Source organism: Panthera leo, chromosome E2 (assembly GCF_018350215.1).
Source record: "Panthera leo isolate Ple1 chromosome E2, P.leo_Ple1_pat1.1, whole genome shotgun sequence".
NCBI lineage: Eukaryota > Metazoa > Chordata > Mammalia > Carnivora > Felidae > Panthera > Panthera leo.
Window position 1 is genome coordinate 52,442,501 of NC_056693.1, and position 12,500 is coordinate 52,455,000.

At 41.1% G+C, this 12,500-nt stretch overlaps 1 protein-coding gene and 1 long non-coding RNA gene across 2 annotated transcripts in view; one reads left to right on the top strand and one right to left on the bottom strand.

Annotated features, from left to right (window-relative positions):
* Positions 1–12,500, top strand: part of WWOX (WW domain containing oxidoreductase) — a 974,945-nt gene that overhangs the window by 667,493 nt on the left and 294,952 nt on the right. The window lies entirely within an intron of this gene.
* On the bottom strand, positions 6,702–9,758 carry LOC122208497. Its single transcript, XR_006197261.1, has 3 exons — positions 8,972–9,758; positions 8,724–8,871; positions 6,702–8,307 (listed from the first exon to the last, which is right to left on the bottom strand). It is a non-coding gene; the product is annotated as an uncharacterized LOC122208497 (long non-coding RNA).

Below are 12,500 nucleotides of genomic sequence, written 5' to 3' on the forward strand. Positions count from 1 at the left end.
CATCATGGCAAGTGCTTTCCGGAGGCAGCCGGAAGCCCAGCGCCACCGCTATTCACCGTAAGAGTTGAGCAAAATTGCTTAACTGCTTCATTTCTCCAAGTCTCAGTTTCCTCACACGTAAAGTGGGGATAATGAAATAATGTAGGGAAAATGCCTCCTGCATTGAGAGCAAGCACTCAACCATTGTGTTATTAAAACTATTATTCATATTGTCATTATGAAAATGGCCTCCTTGTTTCAAGAAGGGGCTTAAAGGAGAGGCTTGGTTTAAAGGTGGGACAGCAAGCTAGAGAAGGAATAAGGAGACAGGGTGTCAGACGTGGCCTCTGTGGCCTCGGGCAAATGCATTCACTTCTCTGAGCCTCAGTTTCCTTCTGTGTGTGTGTGTGTGTGTGTGTGTGTGTGTGTGTTAGTTACAAGGAGTGTTTTCTCTTTAAATTGAAGTTTATTTATTTTGAGAGAGAGAGAGAGAGTGTACGCTAGGAAGGGACAGAGAGAGAGAGACAGAGAATCCCAAGCAGGCCTTGCAATGTCAGTGCAGAGCCTGATATGGGGGGTCAAACTCAAGCCCTGAGAGATCTTGACCTGAGCCGAAATCAACAGTCAGATGCTTAACTGACTGAGCCACGCAGGTGCCCCTGTGTTAAAATGAGTATTAATGAAAATGCCGTGGAGCACAGGGCAGGAATTCAGTAAGTTCCCACTTTCTCTTTCCCATTCTCTTCCTCACATCTCATTTGCCTAGAGCCAATGCTGGAGGCTACGGACATGCTGTCCCCAGTCTCTGCCCGAGCTCCTCGTTGGTTGTTATTAAAGGACATCTACCGCATGCTCAAATCCCCGGCCAAGTGCTCATCCTCTTCTGTCTCTTGAAGTGAGTCTTAGCTACATGGATATATTCAGTTGGTGAAGAATTGGAGGTATGCATTATATGTGTACGTTTCTGCGTGTGTATTATACTTCCATAAAAAATATATTTCCTAAGCTATCGCAGGTAAAGAGATTTGAATACCATTAGTTACCTGCTGCTCCTACTTGGAACCAAGGAGGGACTAGTACTCATTATCAGAGGTCTGGTTATCCCCCTTCAAATTTACTGTCTCCTCACATTGATTTTTTTTTTAATAGTGGTACAAATGTTTACTATCTAGCAGAAGTAGTAAGAAACTACGTGGCTCAGTCCATTCCGAACTGAGCCTTTGGTAGATAGCCATTCACTTAGGATGTTGGGAGGGCTCCCTGCCTTTGCCAGGCCATGCACTTAGGCACCGGAAATATATCTGATGGGACAATCACTGAGAAGATCCCAGTCTCTCTCGAACTTGCATTCTGCAACTCGCAAATGTAGAACACTACCCATAGCGGTAAGCATTTGAAGTGTTCAAGGGGTAAAGAGGCTCCACCATGGCATGAGGAAGGACACCTGCCGGTCAGGAAAGGGGGCTCAGATGAGGCATCCTGAACAGACATGATTTGGAGAGAGAGCAGGGCACCGGCCGTCAGGGTAAAGCAGACCAGCGAGAAAGAACAGCATTTGCTAAAGCTTTAGAGTCTCGCTCCCCTGACTTACAGTTCTGGTTCTGCTGTGTACCACCTGGGTCATCTCTGGTACATCATGGAAACTCTCTGGGCCTGAGCAAATGCCTGCCCCGCGGCCTGCGGCATCTCCTGGCTTATAGGAAGACTCGATGTTATTCATGGCAAAAGGTGTGTCGATGCTCTCCGCTTAGGGTTCAGATGGCAGGTGATGGAAAGACATTGACAGGGGTTAGTGGAAAAAAATTGAAATGTCTCCAGTGTGTCTGGACACAGAAGAATTCTTCTTGCTTTTTTTTTTCCTAAACGTAGTGATTCAGGAAGGTAATTGTGGGATCACACAACATCTACTCAACAGTTCCAAGCATACCCTCCTAGGGAAGCCTTCTGCATACGTGTGTGTTTGGCCAAGACTCAAGATTAGAGGTGATCTCCATTGGACCTCCCTAAAGGAGGTGGCCGATGATCCCTTAGACACCTCACTTAGGCCAAGACCCCCCTTCAAGCACATAGATCCAACCATAAAAAAACAAAACACGCATTTGAACTATGTGTCTCTACCCCAGTGGCTTTCAAGAGTTGGTCTCTTAAAGGAATGTCCCCTACCCCACGCTTTTGATATTGTTATTAATTCCTAGTGAGGTGGAGAAAAGCACCGTCTTCCTGCCCAGTAGACTCAGTGTGGACTCCAAAGAGGGTGTGGGGCTGGCCCTTCACTTCTCGAGTTTGAATTCAGGGATGGTGGAAGATTGCATGAGATTAAGCAGCTCAGAAGACGAGGAAAAGCCCGCTCTAATTTCATTGCTGTGTTCACCACTTTTTTTTTTCTTTTTTGAGGGCTCCGCTGCTCCTGGTAAATCAAGTAATAGGTTTCTGTTAAAGACCTTAGCGTTCTGGTCTCAGTGACAGCAGTCTTGCTTTGTAAGCCATTCTCTCCATTTATTATTCTCCCAGTATAGGAGAGTCTTCCGGTGTCTATTCCAAATTAGTATTTCTCTAATTTTCAAGTGTCAGATCTGCCCGGCTCAGATAAAAAACTAGCAACTCAATTTGACAGGCTTTACATTAAGGGGACAGGCTGTTTTGGTTATTATTCAATCTTCTTCTTCTTCTTCTTTCTTTTTTTTTTTTTATCCCCCTATCTGTTTCCTGGTTATAGAGAATTCACTTTGCCCATCTTCCTGACTGTTCATATTGCTTATCTCAAGGTGGGTATCCTCAGAATCCCAGCGCATTTCCCCGGCCACGTTTCACAGGAGCTTAGGAAGACACAGGCAAACCTATAAGCGAGACTTGGGTTTCCTAAGCCACAGTGGCAATTTCCTGCTCGATTACAACTCTGTATACTCTTTCGGTTTGCTTGTCAGCGCTGGCCCTGCATGTCCTGGATAATCCTACAGTTGGTGACAGGGTTATTGACTTCTAGGTTTCTAAGGCATCTCTCAGTCAGTTGTGTTTTTTTTTGTTTTTTTTTTTTTTTAAGGATTCTCCCTCCCTCTTATTGCTCTGTAGAAACTTGTTCCAGTTCTTTCTCCTGGTACCCTCTGGCACGTGACTACCTGGGAATACTCACACTCTCTTACCTAGTCCTACCGATTGGTGTTGTTTTGAGCTATGCCCACTTTGGGCCTCCCACCCTCTCTCTTATTTGTATAAACAGACTCCATGATAATATATATACTGCAGATGGACGGCAGCCAGCACGTTCTCTTTTGTGCTGAGAAAGTTTCCATCTTTCAAATAGTTTACATGACTTCCCTGCACATCCTACCTTATAATCTTTTTATAAATTTTGGTTTACACTGTAATAATGTAGGACACTTAAGGTTCTGTTTCTTTTCTGCCCTGTCTCTTCTTTCACCAGCTCTCTTTAAATTTTTTTAATGTTTATTTATTTTTGAGACACAGAGACAGAGTGTGAGCAGAGGAGGGGCAGAGACAGAGAGGGAGACACAGAATCCAAAGCAGGCTCCAGGGTCTGAGCTGTTAGCACAGAGCCCGATGCGGGGCTCGAACTCACAGACCGCGAGATCATGACCTGAGCCGAAGTCAGACACTCAACCGACTCAGCCACCCAGGCACCCCCCCACCTCAGCTATGTTTAAAAGCCGTTCTAAAACTTCTTCTTTTAAGATTATACCCTTCACACCTCAGTCTAAATAATGGCTATTTTTGGTCATGCCCTTTCTTTCTCCTGCACTTTGGGTTTCATCTAGCTCCTGCCCTACTGTCCTTCTGTAAAAAGGGCGCATTTCCCGTTAACCTCCTGTGACAGCATCTCACCAATTGTCTGTTGTAATCAACAGATAGATTTTGAATGTCTGACTCTTTATGAAAAAAAAAATAAAAGGATTTTCAAGGGTAAGACCTGCCATCTTGTGAACGTCAAAGAAGTTTTCTCATTCACCTTTTTTCTTCTTTCTCTCCCACTCTTTAATTTGTTAATGCTTTCGACTTACTTTGCTTTGGATAATTTTCAAAGAACCACTTCCCCCAAGAGATCTCTAAAAGGCAGAAGTTCTGGCTATTAAAGATTTGCCATTCTCAGAACAACCCAGTTAGGGTACCCTCAGGTTATTTATAACTGGATTTTATCTCAGAAAATTAACTAAAAGAAGATTAACCAAAAATCTAAAGGAAAATGCCTTAAACACCTCATCTATTATGCTGTGCTCAAACAGATATTTTCATCTTAACAGCTTGGCAAACCCAGTGGAATGCTCTTTCTAGTTTGGGGCATAAAATAAGATAACACTCTGAATTCCTACAGGAAATCTTGAAACGCTACTTAAAATTAAGGCATAAAGTATGAAAATGTGAGTTTCCTCTGTATAGTCTTATTACTTTGCCTGTTAACTTAAGTGGTTCCCATTTCTGATGGTTCGAAGAGCCCCAGGACATTTAAATACCTCTTCTGGAAACAAATACTTTTCCTTAAAAGCCCTCCCAGGTTACGACTAAGTCATGAGCTTGAATCGGTAATGCAGAAGGTCTTGTGTTTGGACATTTCCCTCATCTTCTGATTTACCCAAATGAGAGAGGAAGCCAGAAAAGAGTCCTACTTCATCCATCGAGGATTTTGTTCATTACATCTCATTTCGGGCCAATTAAAAGACAAAGTGTTCACAACAAGATACAAGGACTTTGATTTGATGTCTGCCCCGCCTGCCTTCACGCTCAGACCTGTTTGCCTCCTCCCTCTGACCTGCCGGCCTCCTCCCTTTGACCTGTCTCCATCTTCTTTTCTCTCATCCTTCTTCAGCCATTCCTCAAACCAGGTGTGCTGCTGTCCCGGGGGTTTTGCTTCTGCAGTTTCCTCTGTCTGGAATGTTCTTATATAGTGCCTTGGGCTATTCCTCTCCATTCAGGGCTTTGATCCAAAGTCACTTTCTCGGTGAAGTCTTTCCTCACCACTTGTTTTAAAATAGTAACCTGCGTCCTGATCTCTGTACCCTCCTCCTTTCCCCCGATGCATCTTTCTTAGTCCATCATGTAGATACAGATGTGAACATTTATGTTCATTCTCCTGCACTCCAGAATGTACGTTCATGAGATGTTTATCTTTTTTGCTCACTAGGGCCTACAGGAGTGCTCAACACATGGAAGGCAGTTAATAAATGTTTGTGGAATAAGTGAATCCAGAACTACCCCTGGATAGATAATACCCAACTCACTCTATCATAGCACCACATGTAGTCTGTTACGCATTTTGCAGGCTAGCCAAACAGTCTAAGAAGTTAAGTGCCTTGCGTAAGATCCCCAAGATCACCAACTGGATGAGAGGGGATTTGAAATGAATTCTGGTCAATTCCAGATTCCTCTCGTCTGCTTCTTAGATGTCCAATAAATTAGAATTTTTTAATAGGCTCCCAAAGACCCGTTCTCATTTGTGTCTGTCAGTGGAGACAAGCTCCCTGGAAGCCGCCTCTCTAGATATCTTAGAATACCTTCTCCTGGTTCCAGAAGTATCCACTGGGGTTTTGAATCTCATTGTCCAACTCCTGAATAGCTGTCTTATTTGGGGAGGTGAGGTGGCATAATGATCAGGAGAGCAGAATGAGGAAGGGAATCCTGAGCCACAACCCATTAGCTGCGTGATCTTGGACAGACGATGTAGCCTGCCTGAGTTGCCGTTAAGTACATCCTGAGTGGTAGTCTGGTATGGCATTGAAAAGCATACCCCTTGCAGGAAGTCCCCGGGGTTTAATCCCTGGCCCTGTCATTGTGTAATTGGTCACAACTTCGGGGCAAATGAACTTCTGTAAATCTCAGTTTACTGCTCTGCTAAATGGGATAATAGGAATCATAACAATGTTACAGGGTTTTGGAGGAGGGTCACATGAAATGATACCTATAAAGGACTTGGTTCATTCTCTGAAGCACACTAGCTACATTGTTAGCTGTTATCATGATTCTTATTACCATCTATTTCATAGGGTCACCATGAAGCCTTGAGATACTTTGTGTAAAGAATGTAGCACCCTGCTTGGTGCATGTAAGGATTCAGTAAATGTTATCAATGTTATTCCTTAATTGCCTCTATATCCCCCTTCCCTCTAATACCCAGCAGTCTGGCTTCTACCCAGCTATGTTCCTGAAATTGCTTTCTTCAAAGCAACAAGTTCTAACTTCTATAACCCTAAGTATTTGTTCAGGCAGAAAAACCCAGGGAGGAAAATCAAGGAGGTTGAGTGGAAGCTGCACAGCCTTCAAGGACACAGACCTCAGTTTCGTCACCCGGAAAAAGGGCCAATAGCTCTTGCCTGGCAGTTTGCTACAACAATGTGGGGATATGTGGATTTTTCATCTCCATTTGAAATACAACAAATCCTTGATCGGGGTGGGAGGGAGGCTCTGTCATGATGACAACCGCAGTAGTGACGATGTTGTTCTTTCAGTTGTCTTATTTCAAACTTCCAATTAGTCTATTGATGCCTTATGGGCAGATATGTCTTATGATATTTCAGGATCTCTTCCACATCCCCAGATATCTAACACCATCCTGGACCTAGGGCCAATTCTCAAAAAACAAAAACAAAAACAAATCGGTGATTGATAACGTGACCACTAAACCCATTTTCCCATTTGCTTTCCAAGAGGCAACACTGTTGTGCCTACAAGCACTTTCTAACAGTCTGTCATCTCTAGGGTCTTTTGTATTATTATTCAGCTTCAGCCTTTTATTTTTTCCCAAACATTTGGAAAGCCTGTACGATGGTTTCAGCTGACCAAGAATTTATATGAAAATGTCGATCTAGTAAAAGGGTGAAAGCAGAGAGAATGACCCAAGTTCATGGTGCCACGTGCAACCTGCCACACAGTTGTTTTTGTGAGTTACAAACCCGGGGTCTATTTTGTGGCTTATTTCATAATCTTGCAGAGATGTTGGATCAAATCAAGCGTCAGAAAAGACGCCAGCCCCAAACGGAGGTGACTTTGCTGTATTTGCAGTTTTCCCTCTTATTAACATGAAAACACTTTACATGGTTGGAAACATCTAAAGGCTATTTTTTATTTTATTTTCCATTACTTCACTCTGCTGCTTTAACCCGTACCTGTGGAAATGAGACTGTCACCTGCTTTTAGCATCCTGTTTTCTTTCGTGTTTGTAGTGAAGCCTTCTGGGAATCACGCGATTACAAAAATGAGTTACAAATCCTCATTCGGTATACAAAAGTCTGTAGCTGCCTTCCTTCTCTGTTTAAATAGTCTACAAAACAAGAAATAATTAGTCGAGCACTATCGGTAATTAAGCACATAAGATGAACATTAAAGAAACTGCAATCTTGCATCATTTTGGAGGTGGATAGGCAGGTTTCCGCGTTTGGAATCGGGCCAAAATGCCCATCTTCATTCCCTCTGCTCCTTATTTATTACCAGCGAGGGAATTTTCTTGCCTAACTTGCTGATGTGCTCTTGCCGGAGGTCCGTCCGAGAGTTCATGTAAGTGTGAGCCGCTGTTTTGTTTTTCTGGTTTTTGGTTTTTTGTGTTTTTTTTTGGGGGGGGGGGAGTTGTTTTTTTTTTTGACAACACCACCGTTGGGAAAGGATGATTTCAAAGAACTTGATATATTAAGAGTGGAAAGACGATGCTTCCCCCCAACACAGGGAGTGCGTTTTGAACTTGAGATCAGTTCACAATTCAGAGAACTGGCCTGCCTTCGTGCACATGACATCTGCTCAGAAGTATTTATAAAACCCTGTTTCTGTTTTTCTGAACACTCCTTCTCATTTGGTGTTTCCTCTTCAGGCCCCTTGAAATCTTGTCAACATCGTCACCACTACACAGGGAAACTCTGAAAGATTTGGCAGTGTGAGTTAGCCAGGCTTTTCTGGAAGACCAAAACTTCTCGAAAACTGATTTATAGGTTTTGATGAAAATGTATTTATTTCCAAGGAAAATACGAAGATCAAACTTTCCAACCCGTTTAGACTGGAAAATTAAATATTCATCTAATAAACACTTGGGCGTACCTGTTATTTGCCAGGCACAAAAGGAATAGTGTCCTTGAGGCAGTGACTGTCAGGCTTTGTGATCAAGCCTAATTAAGACTCAATGTTGAGTACTTTTGTCACTTTGCGCTGCATTCCTACTAGTTCCATGATGTGAAATCTAGATAGAAAATATTTGTGCATGACGTGCCAGATTTCCATTAATCACCCAAGAAGTAATAGAATGAGCCGTGATTTTTCTTGTGGCTTTTCTACCCCCAGATGGTTCTGTTGCTTGCATGGTGTCAATAGTGCTTCTATGGATATAGGCATTTTTCTCTGGAATTAGAAAGAACTACAGTAAATAGCATTCTCCATTTCACCTGTGATTTCTTTTTTACAGTTAGATAAATGCCGTAAGGTCAACACTTCCTAATGTATGTATAGTATGTTACAGTTTCCAAAGCGCTCCCTACACAAGCATATCTAGGGAGCGAGGACAATATTAGTTTCCCCATTTTATAGCTGCTGGATAACAAGCCCAGAGAGGTTCAGTGGCTTGCCCAAGATGACACAGTGATCTAGCAGAGCCAAGAGGATCTTTTTCATCACACACGCCTCCCCGTAAAGATGGAGAGGCCCATAGAGATGGAGAAGGATCATGTTCACACCATATATCTTAAATATCAAGTTTTCACACAGCCATAGTATTTTTTTTAAGTATTTGAGCATCCATACATTTAGCCAAGATTTACCGAGTGCCTTTGCTGTGTGGTTGCGACAGCCATGAACAGGCAGATGTGAATGTGGGTAAGCTAATTGACCCAACTGGATTCCTTTTCTCATCAGCGAAATACAAATAAAACACATGAAGTGCAGTCCAGTGATATCCTGAATGAGATCCTAAAGCAGAAATGAGAAAATAGTAATGACCTGGTGCTATCCAAATAACATTTGTCGCTTACTTAATAGTAATGTACCAGTGTTAATTCCTTAAGGTTACCTTGGTCATGTGGGATGTCGATCAAAGAAAATGGGATGAAGCATATACAGGAACTCTGTGAACTCTCTTTGCAACTTTCCTGTAGAAGTAAAATTATTCTGAAATTAAAAGATTATTTAAAGAAAAAACCCCACTTACTCACAGTAATTGCATTAGTCAGTTTGCACTGCCATAACAAAAGACCAGAGATTTGGTTGACTTAAATAAGAGAAATTTGGGTTTCCATAGTTTAGGAGGCTGGGAGGTTCAAGATCAAGGTGCTGGCTCATGTGGTTCATGGTAAGGGCCCTCCTAGTGGCTTTCAGATGGCTTCTTTCTCGCTGTGTCCTCACGTGGCAGAGAAGGAGAACCCTGATGTCTCTCTTCTTATAAGAACACCAATCGTGTGACACGAGGGCCTCACCCTTATGACCTCACTTAACCTTCATTATCTCCTTATAGGCCCTTTTTCCAAATGCAGTCACATTGGGAGTTAGGGCCACCACATAGCAATTTGAGAGGGACACATTCGATCCACAGCAATAACAATTATTAAATCATTTGGAAAGATTTGTTAACAGTATCTACATAAACCGAACATGAGAATATGTGATCACCTGGCAATTCCACTCCTTAAGTATATGTTCACCAGAAGACAAGTACAAGAATATGAATAGCAGCATTAATGATGACTTAAAACTATAAGCTACCCAAGTGTCTACCAGAGATAGGATGGATAAATAAATCATGGTATTTTCACACAGTGGGACACTGCACACTTAGGAGCATAAATGCACCAACAACTAACCTAAATAATATGGATTAACCTTACAAACATGATATTGTCAGAAAGAAGGCAGATACAGAAGACTGCATTCCATGTGACCCCATTTATAGAAGTTTATTAAAAAAAAAAAAAGCAAACTATCCATGTATTGAAGTCACAGGTAGAGACAGGATGGGGGCATGAGTGGGCTCTCAGATGTGCTGATATTCGGTTACTTGATCAGGGTGCTGGGGTATGTTCAGTTTGTGAAAATACATTTAGTGACTCACATATGTTTTGTGCTTTTTTTTTTTTTTGAGTGTATATTTTACTCCAATGAAAAGTTCAGACACACCCAAAATCTTATCCCCTGGCAGTTGAGAGAATCAAGTAAGGTAATGAACATAAAGCATTCTCATTACATTTCATTTATTTTTCTTCTCTTCGTTCCCAGTCTCAATTTACATAGCCAGAGACCCTGCCACATCATCTGGTTCTTACCCATGTCATGGGGTTACTCCTCCCACAGCACAGCGTTTTCTTCTTGACCCAATGGCACCCGTGGTGTAATGAGCATCATGGCAACACTGAAATGTCTCAAGATCTCCTCTCGTGTGTGGGGTACATTACCTGGTCAACTAACTCTTCAAGGAGCTCATTCTTGGTGGTGGTGGTAGTGAGGGGGATATTACTAATCACTCTGAACTTTTTTTTTAGTTCTTATCATTTGTAAATGGGAAAGGAGCATGGAAAAAAAACATACTCCTGCCTTCTTCCATCTGTATTTTCTTTACTAAATTATCCAGTCTTATAAATATTTGAATAACATTTGGTCAGGATAAAATCTTTCCTGTCAGCTCAGTACAAGAACACTTTTTGGCTCCTGAGACCATAACAGTCAGATAAATTAATATTGATTTGTTAGAAAATAGTTTTCACTCTGTCTAAACATCTTATTCTGGGCTCTTGAACCAAAATTATGAATTTAAAAGCAGCAAAATAGTTCTTCACAGTTTTCCCAGTGAAACTAATTATGGGCGGATTGTGAAAAATGTATTGGATGTGATTTCCAACATAGAGTTCTGCTAACCAAAATTCACAGAAACCTGAGGCTCGATGTCTGATTTATTTGAGCAAGTTGCGATTTGGTAGACTGGAGAATATATGTAAATAGTTTTTGCAATTTCCACAGGGATAACTCAATACATTAATGTCTCATGTATGGCAGAAGATGAAGGGGGAAACTTTTTTTTTAGTGATTCCTTATATTTTAATGTAATAAATGGTCACTGATAAACAATATAGTATTAAATGTATAATACTGTAATAATTTTATGACCTCACAGACTGCAGAACAAAGCTTGATTTGTTACTAAATTGTTAATGTGGCATTCAATTCTTTGTCGAGTTTTATTGAGAAGTAATTGACATACATCACTGTCTAAATTTAAGACATACAGCATGATGGTTTGATTTACATAGATTGTGATGATTACAATAGGTTTAGCTAACATCCATTTTCTCATATACATACAATAAAAAGAAAAGAAAAAACAGGAAAAAAAATGTTTTCTTGTGATGAGAACCCTTAGGGTTTACTCTCTTAACAGCTTTTCCATCTATCATACTGCAGTGTTAGCTCTCGTGACTGTGCTGTACATGATATCCCTAGAGCTTACTTACCTTCTGACTAGAAATTTGTACCTTTGACCACCTTCCCTAATTCCCCCTTTCCTGACTCTTCATCTCCGGTAACCTTAAGTCTAGTCTCTACGAGATTGCTTTTGTTTGTTTGTTTATTCCACATTTAAGTAAGATTATACAGTACTTCTCCTTGTCTGTCGGACTTACTTCATTTAGCATAATGCGTTCAGGGTTCACCCACACTGTCACAAATGGTAGGATTCTCTCATTGTTTATGGCTGAATAATATTCCAGTGTGTGTGTGTGTGTGTGTGTGTGTGTGTGTGCGCGCGCATGTGTGTGTATGTATAATATGATATGTTATATACATATATATAATGTTATACACACACACACACACACACACACACACACACACACACACATCTTCTTTATCCATTCATCCATCAGTGGACACTTAGATTCTACATCCTGGCTATAAATGCTGCTACAAACATGGGGGTGAGAGCTCTTCAAGTTAGTATTTTCATTCCCTTTGGATATATTCCCAGAAGGAGAATTGCTGGATCATATGGTTTTCCTTTTTATAATTTTTTGAAGATCCTCCCTACTCTTTCCCATAGTGGTTATACCAATTTACAAACCCACCGACAGTGCACAAGGATTCCCTTTTCTCCACATCCTTGCCAGCATTTGTTACCTCTTATCTTTAGATGATGGCCATTCTAACAGGTGTGAGATGATACCTCATTGTGGTTTTAATTTGCATGTCCCTAATGATTAGTGATGTTGAACATCTTTTCACATATCTGTTGGTATTTCGTATATCTTCTTTGAAGTGTCTTTTTAAGTCCTTTGCCCGTTTTTTAATTGGGTTGTTTGCTTGTTTTTATGCTATTGAGTTGTAGGCGGTTTTTAAAAAATTTTTTGGACATTGACCCATTCATTATCAGATATGTGGTTTGCAAATATTCTTTTCCATTCTGTAGACTGTCTTTTCACTTTGCTAATGTTTTTGGTTTGTTATTCTGTTTTGCTCTGCAGAAGCTTTTTAGTTTGATGTAGTCCCACTCATTTATTTTATTTTATTTTTTTCATTTTGTTGCTTGTGCTTTAGGTGTCTTTCATGTACCAAAAAAT